Source organism: Leptodactylus fuscus, chromosome 7, assembly GCF_031893055.1.
Source record: "Leptodactylus fuscus isolate aLepFus1 chromosome 7, aLepFus1.hap2, whole genome shotgun sequence".
NCBI lineage: Eukaryota > Metazoa > Chordata > Amphibia > Anura > Leptodactylidae > Leptodactylus > Leptodactylus fuscus.
Window position 1 is genome coordinate 49,077,619 of NC_134271.1, and position 23,594 is coordinate 49,101,212.

Here is a 23,594-nt window from a genome sequence, read left to right on the forward strand (position 1 = left end):
TCTTCTGGATCATCCAAATGCTCTCTAGCAAACTTCAGATGGGCCCGGACATGTACTGGCTTAAGCAGTGGGACACGTCTGGCACTGCAGGATCTGAGTCCCTGGCGGCGTAGTGTGTTACTGATGGTAGGCTTTGTTACGTTGGTCCCAGCTCTCTGCAGTTCATTCGCTAGGTCCCCCCGCATGGTTCTGGGATTTTTGCTTACCGTTCTTGTGATCATTTTGACCCCACGGGGTGAGATTTTGCGTGGAGCCCCAGATCGAAGGAGATTATCAGTGGTCTTGTATGTCTTCCATTTTCTAATTATTGCTCCCACAGTTGATTTCTTCAATCCAAGCTGGTTGCCTATTGCAGATTCAGTCTTCCCAGCCTGGTGCAGGGCTACAATTTTGTTTCTGGTGTCCTTTGACAGCTCTTTGGTCTTCACCATAGTGGAGTTTGGAGTCTGACTGTTTGAGGGTGTGCACAAGTGTCTTTTTATACTGATAACAAGTTTAAACAGGTGCCATTACATTTACAGGTAATGAGTGGAGGAAAGAGGAGATTCTTAAAGAAGAAGTTACAGGTCTGTGAGAGCCAGAAATCTTGATTGTTTGTAGGTGACCACCACTTAATTTCCACCATAATTTGCAAATAAATTCTTACAAAATCAGTCAATGTGATTTTCTGGATTTGTTTTCTCATTTTGTCTCTCATAGTTGAGGTCTACCTATGATGTAATTTACAGACGCCTCTCATCTTTTTAAGTGGTGGAACTTGCACTATTGGTGACTGACTAAATACTTTTTTGCCCCACTGTATGTGTATATATATATATATATATATATATATATATATATATATATATAATTTATTTATAACCAATATAAACATAATAAAACATCACAGACAACTAACAGGCCAGGACCCGCAAGTAAGGGTCCGCAAATAGAACAAACTACAACAAACAGGGACAATGTTGGACAAATCGTAAATAAGTAAACGCCAGGGCAACCCTGGGGGGAGAGAAAGGGGAAGAGAGAAGAGCGAGAAAAAAAGAGGAGGGGGAAGGATGGTGAGCGGCTCCAGCCACCAGGCTGGCAATACTGCCTCAGCCCATTAGGTCTCGGTATGACTATGAACCCTGGAAGAGAATCCATAGTGTCCAGGCATCCTTGAAAGCCCCTCGAGCATTTGGAAGGAAGGTGTTCCATGTTCTGGATATCCTCCACCTTGCAATTCCAGTGGTGAAGAGAAGGCAGGTGAGGCGACTTCCACAGCATCGGGATACAGGCCCTAGCAGCGTTGACAAAGTGCCGCAGAGATTACTTGCGGTAGGCACAGAAAGAGAAATCCGAAAGGTGGAGCAGGAAGAAGGCCGGCGTACAAGGGAAAATCTGACCAAGTAACCTATGAATACCATCCCAAAAGCCCCTCAGCACTGAAAACTCCAGAAAATGTGCAAGCATGTTCCCTCCTCCAAGCCACAGCGCCAACAGACAGAAGAAGAGGACGGGAAAAACCTGTGTAACTTAGATGGAACATGGTACCATCTGGTCAAGATTTTATAGCCCGCCTCCTGGTGCTTACTAACTACCGAACTCTTATAAGCGAACTCAAGAATTCTGGCACACTGCAAATCCGTAAAGGACAGGTTCAAATCCGCCTCCAATCTAGACAAGTAGGAGGGTCTGTGTCCCGAACGAGGGGAGACCAGGAGCAGGTAAAAGTCATAGTTACATAGTTGATGAGGTTGGATGACATTAGTCCATCAAGTCCAACCTATAACCCTACAATCCCTACAGTGTTGATCCAGGGGAAGGCAAAAAAAACCCCATGAGGCTCATGCCAATTGCCCTATTTCAGGGGAAAAAATTCCTTCCCGACTCCAAATCTGGCAGTCAGTATAAAAACCCTGGATCAACGTGTCCTTAAAATCTAGAGTCCATAACCTGTTATATTTTTCTCTTCAAGAAAGGCATCCAGGCCCTCCTTGAACTTGTTTAATGAATCCACCATCACTACTTCCTGGGGCAAAGAATTCCAGAGCCTTGCTGTTCTGACAGTGAAGAATCCCCTTCTATGTTTCTGGTGAAACCTCTCCTCCAGACATAGAGGGTATCCTCTTGTCACTGGCCTAGGAGTAAAAATATCCTTAGAAAGTTCTTTGCATTGTCCCTTCATGTATTTGTACATTGTTATTAGATCTCCCCGTAGACGTCTTTTCTCTAAGCTGAATAACCCCAAGTTTGCTAACCTCTCGTTGTAGTCCAGTCCACCCATTCCCCTGACCAGGAGAGTTTGCCACGTGCCCAAGGAGGTCTGGTCCGAGAAGAGCTCTCGGTGGAAACGCCATCTGCCCCCATCCCGGAAATGCATAGCTCTCTGCCTGCCTGCCATTGCTGAAATGGTCCAGGGGAAAAACCCAGTGGAAAAGCTGCATTGCCTAAAATGGGAAACATTGGGGAGGGGGAGACCCGGCGGGTAGGCCCTATAGTAGGGTGAGATCTCAGGAGTGCGGGGAATGTAGAGTCCAGCCAAGGGAGCAGGTGGAGAGGAGAGCCAGAGAAGGCAGTCTCCAAAGAGATCCAATGCTTAAAAGAGGAGTGCCGGCATCAATCCAGCACTCTCTGAAGCATGGAGGCCTCGTAATATCTAAGGGGGTCAGGGAGACCCATTCCCCCCAACTGCTTCAGCAATGTGAGGACCAACCGGGCCAGTCTGGCGCGCTTACCCTTCCGAACAAAGTTCAGGAGGTCACTATACAGCAACTTGAAAAAGCTAGGAGGAATATGGATTGGCAGAATTTGGAGATAGGTAAAGTAAATGAGGCATCTCATTCATTTTATAAATGGTGCACCGACTGAACCACGTGTACATGCCCTTAGACCACTGTTTCAGGTCAGTCCTGTTACACAAAGGAGGGAAAGGTAGTTCTTAGTGTAGAGGTCGCCTAAGTCGCCAGGGATCCAGACCCCAAGATATTGAATAACTGAAGTGGACCACTTAAACGGAAAGGAGGATTCCAGGGAGAATTGGACTCCTCTTGGGAGAGAGACATTAACATTAACATTAGACATGGGGCGCGTTCATGTACATGGAGGTCTACTTATAGGTAAATGTAACCCTGCACGACCTTAATTCTGTTTATGTGTATATACTCTATGTAAACCACGTTTAAACTAATGAAGTGCTGTTCAGACGCACAGTTATACCATAACATCTGATATATATATGTAACAAGAGTTACACCTACAGCCTTTGATGCAGTATTACAACTTAACCTCCATGTAATATATGGTTTGTACTATCCCTGTACATTTATTATTGTGTATTTTTAATGTGTTAAATTTAATAAAGTACAACATTTTTTCACAATTTTTGAGATGTTTATGGTAGTTCGCCTGATTCAGGCACAGTAGAAATATTTATATAGTTCTGCCCTTTTTGCCCTAGTTTTATGTGCATATCGTTTTAAGAACCAGAGCACTCTCCTCTCCCGTTATAGGAAGATCAAGTGCGGACTGAGCTTCGTCGGGAAACCTAGGCAGGCCATAAGCCTCAATATATTGCTGTAGAGCAGATTGTACAGAAGGGGCGGTACAGTCAGGAGAGGAGGGAGGTAAGTTATAGAGTTGACGGTAGAACTATGCGAAATCCTCCACTATACGGTACGAGTCAGATAAACGGCTACCCGTCGCATCAGTGATCAAAGGGGCATAGTTACGGGACCTTTGCTTCCTGAGTGACCTGGCCAGTCTACGACTACATTTGTTCCCGAACTCATAAAAATGACAGCGGCCTCTAGCTAAGAGACTTCTACTGTGGATGTCTAGGCATTCACGCAACTGTTTACGGGCTAATAGAAGGGCAGACCGGGTGTCCGTTTCATGAGTGTGTTTATGAGCCTGCTCCAGGGAGACAACATCAGCGATCAGGGCAGCAACCTCCAAGGCCCTGTCTTTCTTGAGATGAGAACCATGCTGGACAAACACCCCTGAACCACACATTTATGAGGTCAAAGTGTAATTGGAGACACATTGACCACATAATTTTCTTTAAAATAGAGGTCGAGAGCAGAAGCTACGGCCTGAGAAGTCGGAACATCCTGGAGCAGCGACTCATTGAGACGCCACTGCCAGGTCCGAGGTCTCATGGCAGGCCATGCCAGAACAGCATGGACCCTTGCGTGGTCTGCAAAAGTGATGGAGTCGATCATCGACCCCCTAAGCAAAGGAACGTCCGCGTGCCTGACGAAAGAGTAATTTAACCTAGAGTATACATCACGGGGATGGGGGTAAAAGAAGTAATCCCGAGCATCAGGATGTACCATACGCCAAACATCAATCAGTTGGTGGGAGCAAAGCAACCTGCGGACATGCCAGAGGACCCTGCTAGGAAGGTACAAAAGGGCCCTTGGAGACGTCAACTGATGGGTCTAAGGCCAGATTGAAATCCCCTCCCACCGAGTGCCCTTCACAAAGTCAGCCAAATCTAGCCAGGATACCGTCTAAAACACCCGCCAAAGGGGGGGGGTAAAGATTGGCAAGGGTGAACATAGCGCCTGCCAACTCCCCCTTAACAAACAGAAACCTACCCGAGCCATCTGAAGAAGCGGCTTTGAACTTCCACAAGACGGAGCGCCAATCAGAATACTACCCCACTGGACTTAGACTTAGAGTAGCAGCCATGGTACACATCAGGATTCCTAGGGGATGAGAAAGTAGGAGCAACACCCTCAAGGAAATGCATCTCCTGGATAAAAACAACGTTGGTTCTCTTACTCGAAAGTAAACGAAGAAAGGGGAATATCTTCTCTGGGGTGTTAAGACCATTAGCGTTAATAGAAGAAAACACCAAGGAATCAATCTATGGGAGCCAGGTACCTACAGAAAGGGGGAGGGGGAGTAGGAGGGGGAAAGAGTAAGGAAGGGGGGATACATAGGAAAACCACACAACAATAAACATTTAATCCCATTCACAGCTAGTCTGAGAAAACAGTCACAGCTAAAGCAGGTCTTGGGGGCACACCGCAGTATGCACCCAAAGAGCTGCCAAACCTAACTAATTGGGGGAAGGTAGAACAGCAATAGAGTTCTACCCTTTCCAAAAGCAGCAAAACTGGTTGCCAAAAGGCAAATAGTGGGAAGAGGGATCCAGGACCAAAGGCAGAGGGCTGACCCGGGGGAAACATCAGGTCCAAGCAAACTAAGGAAAGTGGTCTGCACAACAGTCAGCAGCCCCAAAAAGAGAGGGCCAACCAACCGCAGCACGGTCCCAGATGGGGAGGGGTGGCAGGATCTCACCGGCAAGGCCCGCCACAAGCCAAAGCTTGTCACGGCTGACGCTGGGGCAGAAAGCTTACCATCGAAAGGTACTAGGAACACAAAAATATGGCATAGCAGGGTCCAACAATGAATAAAAGTCCTGAAAAGGAAACAGCAACAAAAGGATATCTCCCTCAAGGAGGGGGCTGGGAAGAATCTTCATCCCGGCACGGCTGACGGGTCAAAGGAGAGGAGGAAGAGCACCCAGCTGGTGATGTAGAGGGCAGGGGGTAGTCCAGCCAGTCCGTCAGGGTCAGGCCAGGCAGGTCCAGGAACTGCGCCAAGGTAATCGCTTAGTCTGGAGAATTCAAGACAAACAACACCCTATTACCTGGAGGTGGAAAGGGAGGCCCCATCTGTAAGTGGCTCCAGAATCAAGGATAGCTTGCGAAGACTGGTTTTAGAAGTCTACGCATGGCCAGGTTGTGACAGGAGACATCAGTGAGAAGCTGCACCGGATTGTCCAAGAAAGAAACAGGGCTGTGTCGCCAAGTGGCCTGAATAATGTCCTCCTTTTCCCTAAAGAAATGGTCCTGGCATAGGACGTCTTGTGGTTCTGTGGCAGCGGCACAACGAGGACCCAGCATGCGGTGTACTCTGTCAAGGTTAATCTCTGTTTCCACGAACCGTTTTAAGGATGGAGGAAGCGACAGAACGGAGCTCGGCCAGGGGAACAGAATCAGGGATACCCTGCAGCTTGATGTTGCTTTGACAGCCCCTGTTCTCCTGATCATCGACCTACAGGAGGATATGTCAGTTGAGAGCATGCTGGGTGGTCAGAGACTATTCCACAGCAGTAAGATGTTGATCAGTGGATGCCATTTGTTGTTGTTGGGTGCGACTTGAGCTGACAGAGATTGAAGTTCTGACTTTAAACTCCGACATGATTCTCTCCTAAAGTCTATGTAGAAGGGATGGGGGAGGGGAAATTCAGGTTCAACTTGCAGATATTTAACAAAAGATATTTCCAAACTCACGTTCCTGAGGACAGCCGATGCATGGAAAATCTTCACGGCCCGAAGACATGTATCCAAAAAATTTGCAGTGTAAAAAGTCCAGTAAAGACTTCTTCCATAAAATTAAACTTTTAATAAAGATGCAATTAAAAGTCACAAAATTCTTCAGCAAGCATTTTTACATAGGTGGAGTGCAGTGAGCCACATGGGTGACTAGCTAGCTTACGCGTTTCGGAATAAAGATTCCTTAGTCGTAGCCATCAGGAGCTGGGCGAAGAACTCCTGGGCCTGGTCCCGCTCCGATTAGGAGAGCGTAGTACTCTCAGGTCTGTTTTTACCTCGGTGCCTAGGGATTCTAGTTACTCAAAACTTACAGTGATGATTATTGCATCAGGTTCCTAACACAAGCAGAGTGGAAATTACAACAGTCAGAAACTTCCATATTTTCTGTATAACTCTTTCCAGTTTTCTGGCACAAGTTATAAGGAAGGGACACAAGGGATCTGGTGCATCTTTGGCACAAGAAAGGGTGTGCCAAATTTACACCCATCCACGAGTGTAGATGGGTTGATAAGTTATCCAAAGTGATACACAAATCAGCTTCTTAAAACATCTACCACTTTATGATTTTTTTCTTTTTTTTTTAAATTACCTAAAAAATTGTTTCAGGCCCGGGTCTCACATGGCGTAAATGGTCCCTGCAAGGTGAATGGAATTGTAGCCAATCTGTTCCAAACATTGCAGAAAAATATACACAGCGGAAATGCTGTGATTTCCAAAACCGCTGCATGTTTGGAAATTGCAGTATGTCAATTATACCTACGGAAGCTACGCCGGTTTCCCTATAGGTGTAATTGAAACAGAAAGTCCATAGAGGAAAACTCTGCAAACTTTCAGTGAAAAGTGCAATGCGTTTTTACTATGCTATGTGGGGCCCAAACTCCAGAGTTTTTTTTCTCATTTATGCCTATGGGAGTTTCAGGAAGAATCTGCCTAAAGAAAGAAGCATCCTGCCCTATCTGCTGCTGGCTGAAAAATAACTTAACAGAAAAAAAATCTGCTACTGTGTAACATCTCTGCCTGTTCAGGCCTCTGCGCCACCCTCTGCTCGCGTGCTGCGGCGCAGGAGGCGTGTGCAGTTTGATAATCTGCTTAAAGTTTTTAGTTGCACTGTGTGAACACGGCTCTAGTTCTTAATTGGATTTGCACCACACCCGTATTCTGCCAATGTTGCCTCTGTCCATTAAGTGTTTGATTTTGTCTTGCCTGTGATTGACAGCTTTCCTTCCTATCAGGTTCAGGGCAGGTTCTTCCTCCCCTATTTAGTCTTGGCTCACAGTCACACTGGTGCCGGTTATTGCCTCTTGCTTCTGGTATCTCTTGCTGTTTATTTACTTGTACTCTATCCTTGACCTCTGCTTCCCTACTGACAATTCTTTTGGACTCCGATTTGGCACTTCATCGCTCTACCGTTACTGAACCCTGGCTAGCTGACCTCCCTTTGTTGTTGTTCGTCTTGCCTGCGTTTTGTGTTTCACGTATTCAGGGAGGGACTGTCTTCGTGGTTGTCGCCTATTACCTAGAATAGGGTCTGGCAATAGGAAGGGAAAGCGGGGGGCTTCAGCTTAGGGCTCACTGTCCCTTGTGCCCCTCCCTCCAGGGTTCACCAGCAGCTTCTGGGGAATTATTGTCTGCTATTCCCTAACATACTGCCTCCAATTTAAATGATTGGAGTGGGGGAGATTTTAGACTAGTTTTTTTAGCCAAGTTTTGAGACAGAAAACACTTCAAAATTTGTTCCAAAAACTGTGTGTGTCTTTTTACAGATAAATAAAATCAGTTCCTTTCCAACATGTCCTTTTGGCCTTCCTTGGTTGCTAGGAACAGGGAAAGAACCTCATTAAACAGTGGCCTAACATAAATCTCCTTGGCCCCAATACTAAATCTTTACCAGGACCCCTATATTTTTCATATGGAAATTGATGCCATTTCAGAACTGTAAGGCTGGGGATACAATGGGTGATCTCGCTGTAGTTTAGCCTCTGAGAATTTGCCTTTTTGCTGCACTGTGCTGTCACTGTAAATTGCCAAAGTTATAACCCATGCATATACTGCAAATCTCAGCTAGTATATTGAAGACAGAATTGCATAATATGGACAAAGCCAAATTATACTAAATTACTAGGATTGTTAAGATTTCTTTGCCTACTGCCAAAGTGTTATACATATTTTGATATATTTTGCATAAAATTATTCTAAGAATATACTTAGATATTACGAAATACTCTTTTATATTCTAATATCAATAGTCTATTTAATAATCTAAATATAAAAAACTTTACTTCATTATTTATTTGGGGCTATAGACTGTACGAAACGCATTGAAAAAGCTGCGCTCGCCGGCTTTCCACTGAGTGCCGTGACCTACCATCTGGGTCACGGGAATAGCAGTTTTAACTACAGTCTTTATTATTTTGGGTTCTATTATCTATCCCCCTGATGATCTTTCAATGACTTAGTGAAACGTGTTGAGGAAGCAGTGGAGTGAGACATTCTTTGGGGCGCATGTCTTAGCCCATATAGTTTTACCAAGCTAAGGGCTCTTCCAGAGTATCTATATATCATTGGGACTCCATATTATATTATCACTTATACAGCACCACCCATTACCTGCTTTTCGTTCTCTGTACAGAGGCTTTTGTGTTCTGTTTCACTATCTAGAAGTCCCTTTTGGACCTTCTGGACCCAATGTTTAGTGAAAGTAAAGTGGGAGAAAAAAAGTATTGTCAGCCACCAATTGTGCAAGTTCTCCCACTTAAAAAGATGAGAGAGGCCTGTAATTGACATCATAGGTAGACCTCACCATAATTTGCCAATAATTTCTTTCCAAATCAGACAATGTGATTTTCTGGATTTGTTTTCTCATTTTGTCTCCCATAGTTGAGGTCTACCTATGATATCAATGACAGTCTTTTCTCAAGTGGGAGAACTTGCACAATTGGTGATTGAGGACAGTGGGTGAGGTTATTATTCCTCCCTGCAACAATAACCAAACATATCACTTCAATTTTTATCATTGGTTTCCCAATTTATACGTTTTTGGACATTAACATTGTGTGTGTAGTTTTTTATATAACCTTATAAAACTTATATTTTATTATTACTCCTATCAGTGACAATACCTCTTATTATATGTCTTTACTGTTTCTTTTCCGATGTAGATGGGGGCACAATGTGATAGACACCCATGCGCTATGATACTCCACTAATACCTCTGTGTTCCTTATTGTTCTTACATCTAGTTTCCCATATTTACCTGGATGCAGTGAGACCAGTATCCTGCTGTTCTCTGCGATACTCCAATTGTCCTTACAGCACCGTGAGCATACTCTTTCGGCAGCGGTACCAACAAGTTGTTTTTTCTCAAGATTTCAGTGTAGCCTATCATCTTTGTGACCACAAAGCAAGGAATCAGGCTCTGTATAAATATTCCCTGGGATGCATATTCGTATTGCAAAGCTCTAGTGAAATTATCCAGAAATACCTATAAGAAAAGGACAAATGTATAATTGAATATATGCATGCCTATGACCATATAAGAAAATATCATGCATCCTGAAAGAAATAGTCTGTATTCAAAACACAAACCTAAAATGATGAAGTTACTAAGACTGAAGAAATATAGTCCAGAATGTATAACCCTTCCATACCTTGCCAAATCAAGGTTTCATACCCAAGCCCATTAAAGGGAGTCTGTCATCATAAGCATCAGTAACAATACTATTGTAAGGTAGTTCACACAGATTTCATCAGTACAATTTTTATTGCAATGATCAATGATCCATTGCTAAAAAATCCAACTTTTCATAAAAAGGGGGTCCACCGTCAGATTCATAGTTACATACTTACATAATAGATGAGGTTGGATGAAGACACAGGTCCATCAAGTCCAACCTATAACCCTACAGTGTTGATCCAGAGGAAGGGGAAAAAAAAACATAAGACTTATGCCTTCCCGATTCCAATTTAGCAATCAGTATAAAACCCTTGATCAACTTGTCCTTACCAAAATGTAGAAACCAGAACCTATAATATTTTTCCCTGTCGTCCGTACCAGCGGCACAATGTGGGGTATTTCTGCCCCTGTGTGCTGGTAGGACAGGCGGATTTTTAATTAGCCAATCAAAAGCGTGGCTGGCCCTATAAGAGGGTACAAGAACCTCCCCTCTGCGTGTTTTTTTCTGTCCTGTGTGGTCAAGGACAGGTGGGGAGGACTTGTGTCCTCTTATGTTAGGCTCTATGGGTTACCTACCTTTGGAGCATAATTCTTCTTTCTTCAGTTTCTGACCTTCTTGATTGAAGGTTCCTTCCCCTGTCTGGGAAAAAAAGTTTTTTTTTTAGCCTGCGTGGCTCCTTTCCTTCCCTCCTACCTCCCTCCCTCCCCCCCTCCCCTCCTTCTCCCTCTGGCTCACCTGTCAGCACATCTCGTGCTGGTGAGTTGGCCCGGCACTCTGCCGCGGGGCTCTCTCGCTGTCGCTCGCGGACGTGCTCTGCCGGAACTAAAGTTCCCGGCGGAGAGTTTCCTGCGTCCGCATTTGCCGGGCGCACACTTCCTGTTGTGCCCGGAAGTATAGCGGCGCCATTGAAGGTCCTGGCGCCGGCGAAGGATGTTTTCTCCGGCTTTCTGCTTATTGCAGAATCTAGCCTGCACGCACGTCCGGGCCAGGAATTGAGGGGGTAGGCGCCCCTGCTGGGGCTGTATGAAGAGGGGGGGGGTAACCTTTTTCTCTTCCTGGAGGGTTCATGTGACTATGGCCCCTCCCATTTCCGGCCGGCCGGGTTAAAGGTCAGGCCGGCCGGTTATTAGTTACCTTCTCCTTTCTAAGGCGGAAGGCTGTGCATCAGAGGTTGTTGCTTAGCTTCAAGTCTCCTTTTGCCTCCAAACCAAATCTTCAGTTTCTTGTCACCTTGCTGTCCGGTCTAGGACACGGTAAGATCTACCCCTTCTTTTGATATTTGGTAGAATATGTTGGTGACAATTTTGCATTGTCTATGGTCTCTCTGTAGGATATGTCTTCCTCTACTACCCCCCCTGGGGATTATAGGAGGAAATCTACTGCCAAAAGGAAGCACCTTTCCTGTTTTGACTGTGACACACCGCTCCCTGATGGTAGGTAGCGGCTTAAGAGGTTATCCCTCTGGGGTACTACCGGCCCTATAACCCGCCTATTATTTTTAGGCTATGAGTGGGCCCGTTGTCGTGGTTGCAGAGGCCCCCCACCTGAGGAGCCTTCTCCTAGAGATATGATGGCCTGGGTCAAGGAGATGGTGAGTTGGGCATCGCTTGGGTAAGGATAATTCCCTTGCTTGTACTCTCTCTTTATTTTTTGCAGGATGATTCCCTCAAAGGCATACAGTCTACCTTGTCTCAGCTCGCCAAGAGACCATGCACAGAGCATCGTTCCTCGTCCCTCCCTCCCCTGGAACATCTACGGGTGGCAGAGGATGTTTCCTCCGAGGACGACTCTGTAGTTTCCAGCAGACCTGTGTTCCACTATGAACAAACAGGCAGGCTGCTGAAGTCCATCCGGTCTACAGTGGGCCGAGATGTTGACGGGGAAGCCTCCACGTCTGCCTCTGGGGGACATATTGCCTTCCATGCGGACGCCACGCTGACCGACCTCATGGTGCAGCAGTGGAAGCAGCCAGAAAAAGGACATTCATTATCCAGGATCTTTAAGCACCTGTTCCCTATGGATTCAACTCAGTGGGATTCCTGGGGGCCTCCCCCGAAGGTGGATCTAGCCGTGGCGAAGTTGTCTCGTAGAACCCTGGTGCCCCTTGAAGATGGATCAAATCTTCAGGATCCTTTGGATCGCAGGGCTGACGCCACCCTAAAGAAGGTTTATTCTGCTTCCTCTGCCCAAGCCTCAGTAGCCATAGCCTCTACCACTGTGGGCGATTTTCTTCGTAACCGCCTAGCCACCTTGGAGCGGGATATTGATTCCGGTGTGGACAGGGATGACATCTTGGCTTCCATGAAGAATATTCATAGGGCCGCAGATTTTTTGGCAGAATCTTCTCGCCATCAGTTGAGAATTTCAGCCAAGTCGATGGCGTTGTCCACTGCGGCCCGCAGACCCCTGTGGCTAAAGCCTTGGCGTGCAGACTTTGCATCCAAGGCTGCTCTTTGCGCGCTCCCTTTTGAGCCAGGAAGAGTATTTGGGCAGGGCTTGGATACTATCATAGAGGGATTAGCTGAAGGTAAGGGGAAGTCCTTACCTCAAGCTGCCAGGGGCAGACGTGCCCCCTCTAGAGGCAGAGGTTCCGCCTCTAATTATAGACGCCCAACCCAGCAAAGGCGTCCCAGATATCGTCCTAGAGGTTCCGGACGTGGTGCTTCCAGGGAGGACACCAAGAGGAAGCCGGAATTTTGACGCGGGGCAGCTCCCTGTGGCCCCCCCTTCCTGTGGGAGGACGTCTTTCGGTTTTTTTCAGAGCTTGGGTCACCCATATTCAAGATCCATGCTAAGAATTATACAGCACGGTTATCTTATCAAATTCCACCTTCCACCTCCAGATCGGTTTGTTGTCACCAGAACCCTTCCACCTTCCCAACAGGCCAGTTTAGAGGCCTTGGTCGCCGAGTATGTCATCAAAGGCACCCTGGAGAAGGTCCCAGCCTCAGATCTCGGTCTGGGAGTTTACTCCCCCGTCTTTCTGGTCCCCAAAGTCACCGGGGGCTGGAGAATGATAATAGACCTGAGGTATCTCAATCGCTTTATCAAGAAGAGGTCATTCCGTATGGAAACCGTGGATTCCGTGTCTGCTTTTCTCCAGCCAGGAGACGTGATGGTTACCCTTGACCTGAAGGACGCCTACCTTCATGTCCCTATTGCTCACTCCCACAGGAAATTCCTCAGGATTGCCGTTTCTATGGCCGGCCACAGGGAGCACTTTCAATTCACAGCTCTGCCGTTCGGCATCACATCCGCCCCCCTGGTATTTACCAAGGTGATCGCTCCGGTTGCTGCGGCCCTCAGACTACAGGGCCTCTTCATCGTTCCTTACCTAGACGACTGGCTTCTGAAAGCTCAGTCTCCGGCTGCTCTCCTCCAGCAGCTCAACCTTGCCATCAGTTTCCTACAAGAGTTAGGATGGATCATCAATTGGGAGAAGTCCGAAATCGTTCCTTCCACACGGAGGAAGTTCCTCGGGTTCATAGTGGATTCAGAAACGATGCAGATCTTCCTCTCCAGCCCAAGGAAAGAAAGGATCCAGGCCGGTGCACGGTTTCTATTACACACCCGGCGGGTAACTATTCGCACCGCCATGAGGGTCCTCGGCCTAATGTCATCCTCGGCCAGAGCAGTCCCTTGGGCTTTATGGCATTTGCGTCCCCTGCAGATGGAAGTGTTGACAACCTGGAACAGGTCTCCACGGGGACTGCACAAGAAGATCTGCCTTTCTCCCGCTACCCGTCTTTCCCTCAGATGGTGGATACACCTGAAAGACGGAAGGTCCACGGTCCCAACATTGTGGACCCTGTTGACAACAGATGCATCCCAGTGGGGATGGGGAGCCCATTGCCAGGACAGGACTGTACAAGGACGATGGAGATGTCCGGAGCTGGGATCTTCCAATCTCAAGGAACTCAGAGCTGTGTACTTGGCCCTAGTGCACTTTGCCCCAGAGTTGAGAGGCAAGTCTGTCAAGATCAGGTCAGACAACATGACGGTGGTTGTTTACATAAACAAACAAGGGGGCACCAGGTCACCAACCTTACTGAGAGAGACGAATCTTATATTTGCCTGGGCAGAGAAGAACCTAGCCCAGTTATCCGCTGTTCACATAAAGGGCTCCCTGAACATAGTAGCGGATCATCTGAGTCGGGGTATTACCGTATCAGGAGAATGGTCTCTCAATCCAGACGTTTTTCAACAGATCGTCCAGAGATGGGGTCTCCCGGAGGTCGATCTAATGGCTACCCGACTCAATGCCAAGGTAGGGACCTTCTGCTCCCTATACCAGGAGGACGATCCCTTGGCAGTGGATGCCCTGTCCATCCCATGGAGGTTCAGGCTGTTTTACATATTCCCTCCAATTCCAATCATACCGAAGGTATTGATCAAAATAAGACAGGACCAAGCCTCGGGAATAGCCATAATCCCGTTCTGGCCAAAAAGGGCTTGGTTTGCTCAGCTCATACTAATGAGTCAGGGCATATATTGGAGGCTTCCCCCTCTCCCAGATCTGGTAACCCAAGGAGAGCTGAGATGCCAGGATCTGAGGAGACTCAACCTGACAGCCTGGAGGTTGACCAGTCCCTATTGAGGAATAGAGGACTGTCACAAGCCGTCTTGAAGACCCTATCCAGCGCCAGAGCGGATTCGACTAACAGGAATTACCGTCGAATTAGTAACATCTTTAATGCCTGGTGTCTGCAGCATCAAGTGGACTCCACTGGTCCCCCGACTGAGGCGATCCTGGACTTCCTTCAAGACGGACTAGACAGAGGTCTGGCTGCGGCCACACTCAAAGTACACGTAGCGGCCCTGTCCGCCTATCTGGGGAGGCGTTTGTCTCAGGATCCTTTAGTGAGCACCTTTATTAAAGGGGCAACTAGGCTGAGACCGGTGGTGAACACCCCTGTCCACCAATGGGACCTGATTCCGGTCCTGAACGCTCTTTGCGACCAACCATTCGAACCCCTGGAAGAAGTCTCACTTAAGTTACTAACTGGCAAAATGGCTCTACTATTGGCAGTTACAACTGCCAAAAGAGTTAGTGAGCTACAAGCCTTGTCTGCCGAGGAGCCATATACTATATTTTTTCCGGACCATGTGCAGCTTAGGTTCCTCCCAGGATTTCGTCCCAAGATTCCATCTGCTTAAAATAGGAACCAAACTATTTCTCTTCCAGCATTTTTTCCCTTCCCCTCTTCATCCGAAGAGGAAAGATGGCACAGGCTGGATGTTATCAGATGTCTGCAAATTTATCTGCAGCGTACTCGCCCTTTTAGGCAGGCCGAAAACCTGTTAATCAGTTATACGGGGAAGAATAAAGGCGCCAAGGCCGCCAAGGCCACGATATCCCGCTGGGTCTCCGATACCATAAAAGTCGCCTATACCGCCCAAGGGCGTCCGGTCCCATCTTTTCTTCATGCCCACTCGACCAGGGCAGTGTCCACCTCTCAGGCCGAGAGGAGTGCGTTGTCCTTGGATCAGATTTGTGCAGCTGCCTCCTGGGCATCTGAGTCCACGTTCATTCGGCATTACCGCCTGAGGGACCGGGTGTCCGATTCCTCTGCCTTTGCCCAAACTATTTTGAGCTCTGTCATGGAATAATCCCGCCCATCTTTGGGCCTACTTGCTATATCCCCACATTGTGCCGCTGGTACGGACGACAGGGAACAAGTGATTATGAAGATAATCTTGTTTCCCTTAGTCCTAACAGCGGCACAAGATTTCCCACCCTGGGAATCATATCTTATGTATAAAACTGTGTATAAATATGGAGGTACTTTTGTATTGACACGCAGAGGGGAGGTTCTTGTACCCTCTTATAGGGCCAGCCACGCTTTTGATTGGCTAATTAAAAATCCGCCTGTCCTACCAGCACACAGGGGCAGAAATACCCCACATTGTGCCGCTGTTAGGACTAAGGGAAACAAGATTATCTTCATAATCACTTGTTCTGTTCAAGAAGGACATCCCAGCAACTCGCACATCTCCAGGTGAGGTAAACTGAAGGTACACCAAGACTACTCTTGATAGTGAGCAACTTTCCTTTAAAAAGGGAGTTTTCTTTTTTTTGTGGCTCAGTCTGTAGAGAAACAGACTTTTATGTTTGAATGAACCGGGTCTAGCGTTCAAGTCTGTTTGCACTCTACCAGAGGAGGCTACTGACCTTTATGACCACCTGGGATACTTCCATGTTACCTGCCACTTGGGGTGGCTACCTGCCTCTTACATGATTGTCTGCTACTCCCTGCTGCCACCTATGGTGACTTCCTGGCTGTTGGCTACCTGCCACTTGCAGTGGCTACCTCCCTCTTACTTGATTGTTGGCTACTGCCTGCTATCACCTGTCTGCCTGACTGTTGGCTACCTGCCACTTGGAGTGGCTACCTCTCATTTACTTGATTGTCGGATTTTGTCTGCTGCCACCTATGGTGTCTGTCTGTTGGCTACCTGCCACCTGGGTGGCTACCTGCGGCTTATCTGACTGTCGGTTACCTGAGCAGCCATCTGCTGTGTCTGACTCACTTGGCTACTTGCCTCCTGGGGTAGCTACCTGCCTTGAGTACCTGCGGCATTGAGGCTCTATTTAACACCTTGGCTGTTCCAGTTCCTAAGGTACAGTGATGGGGTACTTTTTTGACCTGTCTAAAGTAGTCTGAGATATCATCCTCTACCTCTGCTCCTGAAGGAAGCATCAGGAGCGGAAGCATCTTGCAGGTGCAGATTGTGAGAAGCCTTAAAAAAAAAAAAAAAAAAGTACAACAACTAGAGATGAGCGAACACTAAAATGTTCGAGGTTCGAAATTCGATTCGAACAGCCGCTCAATGTTCGTGTGTTCGAACGGGTTTCGAACCCCATTATAGTCTATGGGGAACAGATACTCGTTAAGGGGGAAACCCAAATCCGTGTCTGGAGGGTCACCAAGTCCACTATGACACCCCAGGAAATGATGCCAACACCTCTGGAATGACACTGGGACAGCAGGGGAAGCATGTCTGGGGGCATCTAACACACCAAAGACCCTCTATTACCCCAACATCACAGCCTAACAACTACACACTTTACACACTCAATACCACCTCTCTGACAGTAGGAAAACACCTTGAAACATGTGTATTTGGCACTTGCAGTGAGGAGAGCTTGTCACCAGCAGTGAATTTGGCCCTTGTAGTAAGTTGAGGTTGGCACCAACATTTGTTTTGAAAATCAGGGTGGATTGAGCCTCTAACCAGCAGAGTTTGGGCAAATTCATGGTGGAGGGAGCCTCTAAAAACCCCAGTTTGGACCAATTCATGGTGGAGGGAGCCTCTAAAAACCCCAGTTTGGACCAATTCATGGTGGAGGGAGCCTCTAAAAACCCCAGTTTGGACCAATTCATGATGGAGGGAGCCTCTAAACAGCCCAGTTTGGGCAAATTCATGGTGGAGGGAGCCTCTAAAAACCCCCAGTTTGGACCAATTCATGGTGGAGGGAGCCTCTAACCAGCCCAGTTTGGACCAATTCATGGTGGAGGGAGCCTCTAACCAGCCCAGTTTGGACCAATTCATGGTGGAGGGAGCCTCTAAAAACCCCAGTTTGGACCAATTCATGGTGGAGGGAGCCTCTAACCAGCCCAGTTTGGACCAATTCATGGTGGAGGGAGCCTCTAAAAAACCCAGTTTGGACCAATTCATGGTGGAGGGAGCCTCTAACCAGCCCAGTTTGGACCAATTCATGATGGAGGGAGCCTCTAAACAGCCCAGTTTGGGCAAATTCATGGTGGAGGGAGCCTCTAACCAGCCCAGTTTGGACCAATTAATGGTGGAGGGAGCCTCTAACCAGCCCAGTTTGGGCAAATTCATGGTGGAGGGAGTCTCTAAAAAACCCATTTTGGACCAATTCATGGTGGAGGGAGCCTCTAAAACCCCAGTTTGGACCAATTCATGATGGAGGGAGCCTCTAAACAGCCCAGTTTGGGCAAATTCATGGTGGAGGGAGCCTCTAAAAACCCCCAGTTTGGACCAATTCATGGTGGAGGGAGCCTCTAAAAACCCCAGTTTGGACCAATTCATGGTGGAGGGAGCCTCTAAACAGCCCAGTTTGGGCAAATTCATGGTGGAGGGAGCCTCTAAAAACCCCAGTTTGGACCAATTCATGGTGGAGGGAGCCTCTAAAAACCCCAGTTTGGACCAATTCATGGTGGAGGGAGCCTCTAAAAACCCCAGTTTGGACCAATTCATGATGGAGGGAGCCTCTAAACAGCCCAGTTTGGACCAATCCATGGTGGAGGGAGCCTCTAAAAACCCCAGTTTGGACCAATTCATGGTGGAGGGAGCCTCTAAACAGCCCAGTTTGGACCAATTCATGGTGGAGGGAGCCTCTAACCAGCAGAGTTGGTGGAAATCAGGGTGGAGGGAGCCTCTAACCAGCAGAGTTGTGGGAAAGCAGGGTGGAGGGAGCCTCTAATCAGCAGAGTTGGTGGAAATCAGGGTGGAGGGAGCCTCTAACCAGCAGAGTTGGGGGAAATCAGGGTGGAGGGAGCCTAGTATTAGCAGAATTGTGCAACGCTTATGGTGGATGAGGATGCGGAGGAATTGGAGAGGTTGAGTACAGACATGGAGTTTCATCTTGGGGTGCTTTACACAGGTGGGCACAAAAATGAAGGCTCTATCCAGTGGTGGTTCATTTTTATCAAAGTGAGCCGGTCGGCACTCTCAGCTGACAGACGGGTGCGCTTGTCATTGATGATGCCACCGGCTGCACTGAACACCCTCTCAGATAGGATGCTGGCGGCAGGACAGGACAGCACCTCCAAGGCATATAGGGCAAGTTCAAGCCACAGGTCCAACTTCGACACCCAATACGTGTAGGGCGCAGAGGGGTCGGAGAGGACAGGGCTGTGGTCGGAAAGGTATTCCCGCAACATGCGCCTATACTTCTCACGCCTGGTGACACTAGGACCCTCCGTGGCGGCACTTTGGCGAGGGGGTGCCATCAAGGTGTCCCAGACCTTAGACAGTGTGCCCCTCATTTGTGTGGACCGGTGAGAACTTGGTTGCCTACTGGAGGAACTGCCCTCCCTGCCGCCAATGTCACATGCTGGAAACATCTCCATCATATTCTGCACCAATTGCCTGTGGCAAGCATTGATGCGATTGGCCCTCCCCTCTACCGGAATAAAAGACGAGATGTTGTTTTTATACCGGGGGTCAAGGATAGCAAAGATCCAGTACTGGTTGTCCTCCATGATTTTGACAATACGCTTGTCGGTTGTAAAGCACCCCAACATGAACTCAGCCATGTCTGCCACAGTGTTAGTTGGCATGACTCCTCTGGCCCCACCGGAAAGTTCAATCTCCATTTCCTCCTCATCCTCCATGTCTACCCATCCGCGCTGCAACAATGGGACGATTCGAAGTTGCCCGGAAGCCTCCTGTATCACCATCACATCATCGGACAACTCTTCTTCCTCCTCCTCCTCCTCCTCCTCCATTAAACGCAGTGAAGCGGACAGATGTGTGGACCTACTCTCCAGCTGTGACAGATCGGATGCTATCCCTAACTCCTCTGTGTGATCTGAGTTATCCCTGATGCCAATCAGGGATTCTCTCAGAACACACAAGAGCGGGATTGTAAGGCTCACCATCGCATCCTCAGAGCTCACCCTCCTTGTGGACTCCTCAAAGACCCGTAGGATGTCACAAAGGTCTCTCATCCATGGCCACTCATGGATGTGAAACTGAGGCAGCTGACTTTGTGGCACCCTAGGGTTTTGTAGCTGGTATTCCATCAAAGGTCTCTGCTTCTCAACAACTCTATTCAACATCTGAAACGTTGAGTTCCAGCGTGTGGGGACGTCGCACAAAAGCCGGTGTTGTGGCACATGCAGGCGTTGCTGGAGAGATTTTAAGCTAGCAGCGGCTACTGTCGACTTGCGAAAGTGGGCGCACATGCGCCGCACTTTCACCAGTAGCTCTGGAACATTGGGGTAGCTCTTTAGGAAACGTTGCACCACTAGGTTGAAGACGTGGGCCAGGCATGGAACATGTTGGAGTCCGGCAAGCTCCAGAGCTTCTACCAGGTTCCGGCCGTTATCACAAACGACCATGCCTGGGCCCAGGTGCAGTGGCTCAAACCATATTGCCGTCTCATCGAGGAGGGCATCCCTCACCTCGGAAACGTTGCACCACTAGGTTGAAGACGTGGGCCAGGCATGGAACATGTTGGAGTCCGGCAAGCTCCAGAGCTGCTACCAGGTTTCGGCCGTTATCACAAACGACCATGCCTGGGCCCAGGTGCAGCGGCTCAAACCATATTGCCGTCTCATCGAGGAGGGCATCCCTCACCTCGGAGGCAGTGTGCTGTCTGTCCCCCAAGCTGATCAGCTTCAGCACAGCCTGCTGACGTCTACCAACGCCAGTGCTGCAACGTTTCCAACTCGTAGCTGGGGTCAATCTAACAGCGGAGGAGGAGGCGGTGGCGGAGGAGGAGGCGGTAGAGGAGGAGGAGGAGGAGGGGGGTGTTCTTCTCGTGTCCCTGCCAGGAATGTTAGGCGGGGAGACGAGGTACACCGGGCCAGTTTGGGAAGCAGTCCCAGCCTCAACTACATTCACCCAGTGTGCCGTCAGTGAAATGTAGCGTCCCTGTCCGCATGCACTTGTCCACGCGTCGGTGGTCAAGTGGACCTTTGTGCAAAGCGCGGAACTAAGGGCCCGCCTGATGTTGAGTGACACGTGCTGGTGCAAGGCGGGGACGGCACACCGGGAGAAGTAGTAACGGCTAGGGACGGCATAGCGAGGTGCCGCAGTTGCCATCAGGTCCAGGAAGGCGGGAGTTTCAACAAGCCGGAACGCCAACATCTCCTGGGCCAGCAGTTTAGCGATGTTGGCGTTCAAGGCTTGCGCGTGTGGGTGGTTAGCAGTGTATTTCTGCCGCCGCTCCAATGTCTGAGAGATGGTGGGTTGTTGTAAAGAAGCGCCTGATGGTGCCTTTGATGGTGCAGGAGAAGGAGATAAGACAGGAACAGGGGAGGATGAGGGAGAAGTCAACAAAGTGGCGGAGGCAGATGAAGTGGTGTCCTGGCTCGTCCTCTGGAGTGCATCGCCAGCACAGTCAGCAGTGGCAGTGGCAGAGGCAGTGGCAGTGGCGTGAACGGCAGGCGGCCTTTGTCCTGCCGTTGCTGCCTGCCACTGATTCCAGTGCTTGGATTCCAAATGACGGCGCATTGAAGTGGTGGACAGGTTGCTCTTCTCAGAGCCCCTAATCAATTTCGAGAGGCAAATTGTGCAGACAACACTATATCTGTCCTCGGCGCATTCCTTGAAAAAACTCCAAACCTTCGAGAAACGTGCCCTCGAGGTGGGAGTTTTTCGGGGCTGGGTACGAACTGGAACATCTTGGGAGATTCCGGGTGTGGCCTGGCTTCGCCTAAGCTGCTGACCTCTGCCTCTGCCTCTAGCTACCCTTTTTGGTGCTGCACCTGCCTCAACATCCACACTACTTTCCCCGCTTGACATCCCCCCTGTCCAGGTCGGGTCAGTGTCCTCATCATCCACCACTTCCTCTTCCAACTCCTGTCTCATCTCCTCCTCCCGCACAATGCGCCGGTCAACTGGATGCCCTGACGGCAACTGCGTCACATCATCGTCGATGAGGGTGGGTTGCTGGTCATCCACCACCAAATCGAACGGAGATGGAGGAGACTCTAGTGTTTGAGCACCTGGACACAGATGCTCCTCTGTTAGGTTTGTGGAATCGTGACGTGGAGAGGCAGGTTGAGGGACAATGAAAGGAGCGGAGAACAGCTCTGGGGAGCAGGGACAGTTGGGGTTATTGTTCTGTGAAGTTTGGGAATTTTGGGAGGAAGGAGGACAAGACTGTTGGGTAATAGGAGGAGAGGAGGCAGAGTCTGACTGGCTGCTGGACAATGTGCTGTAAGCGTTCTCTGACAGCCATTGCAAGACCTGTTCCTGGTTCTCGGGCCTACTAAGGTTTGTACCCTGCAGTTTAGTTAATGTGGCAAGCAACCCTGGCACTGTGGAGTGGCGCAATGCTTGCTGCCCCACAGGAGTAGGCACGGGACGCCCTGTGGCTTCACTGCTACCTTGCTCCCCAGAACCATTCCCCCGACCTTGCCCACGGCCTCGTCCACGTCCCTTTCCGGGAGCCTTGCGCATTTTGAATTCCCAGTTAGAAATTGGCACTATATACCAGTAGCAAAAATTGTGGGTGCACGTAACCCCAATATATTCTTTGAATTCCCAGTCAGACAATGGCACTATATACCAGTAGCAAAAATTGTGGGTGCACGTAACCCCAATATATTCTTTGAATTCCCAGTGAGACAATGGCACTATATACCAGTAGCAAAAATTGTGGGTGCACGTAACCCCAATATATTCTTTGAATTACCAGTCAGAAACTGGCACTATATGGCAGTAGCAAGAAATGAGGGTATTTGTAACCCCAATATATTCTTTGAATTCCCAGTCAGACAATGGCACTATATACCAGTAGCAAAAATTGTGGGTGCACGTAACCCCAATATATTCTTTGAATTCCCAGTGAGACAATGGCACTATATACCAGTAGCAAAAATTGTGGGTGCACGTAACCCCAATATATTCTTTGAATTCCCAGTCAGACAATGGCACTATATACCAGTAGCAAGAAATGAGGGTATTTATAACCCCAATATATTCTTTGAATTCCCAGTCAGACAATGGCACTATATACCAGTAGCAAAAATTGTGGGTGCACGTAACCCCAATATATTCTTTGAATTCCCAGTGAGACAATGGCACTATATACCAGTAGCAAGAAATGAGGGTATTTATAACCCCAATATATTCTTTGAATTCCCAGTCAGACAATGGCACTATATACCAGTAGCAAGAAATGAGGGTATTTGTAACCCCAATATATTCTTTGAATTCCCAGTCAGACAATGGCACTATATACCAGTAGCAAAAATTGTGGGTGCACGTAACCCCAATATATTCTTTGAATTCCCAGTCAGACAATGGCACTATATACCAGTAGCAAAAATTGTGGGTGCACGTAACCCCAATATATTCTTTGAATTCCCAGTCAGACAATGGCACTATATACCAGTAGCAAGAAATGAGGGTATTTATAACCCCAATATATTCTTTGAATTCCCAGTCAGACAATGGCACTATATACCAGTAGCAAGAAATGAGGGTATTTGTAACTCCAATATATTCTTTGAATTCCCAGTCAGACAATGGCACTATATACCAGTAGCAAGAAATGAGGGTATTTGTAACCCCAATATATTCTTTGAATTCCCAGTCAGACAATGGCACTATATACCAGTAGCAAAAATTGTGGGTGCACGTAACCCCAATATATTCTTTGAATTCCCAGTGAGACAATGGCACTATATACCAGTAGCAAAAATTGTGGGTGCACGTAACCCCAATATATTCTTTGAATTACCAGTCAGAAACTGGCACTATATGGCAGTAGCAAGAAATGAGGGTATTTGTAACCCCAATATATTCTTTGAATTCCCAGTCAGACAATGGCACTATATACCAGTAGCAAAAATTGTGGGTGCACGTAACCCCAATATATTCTTTGAAT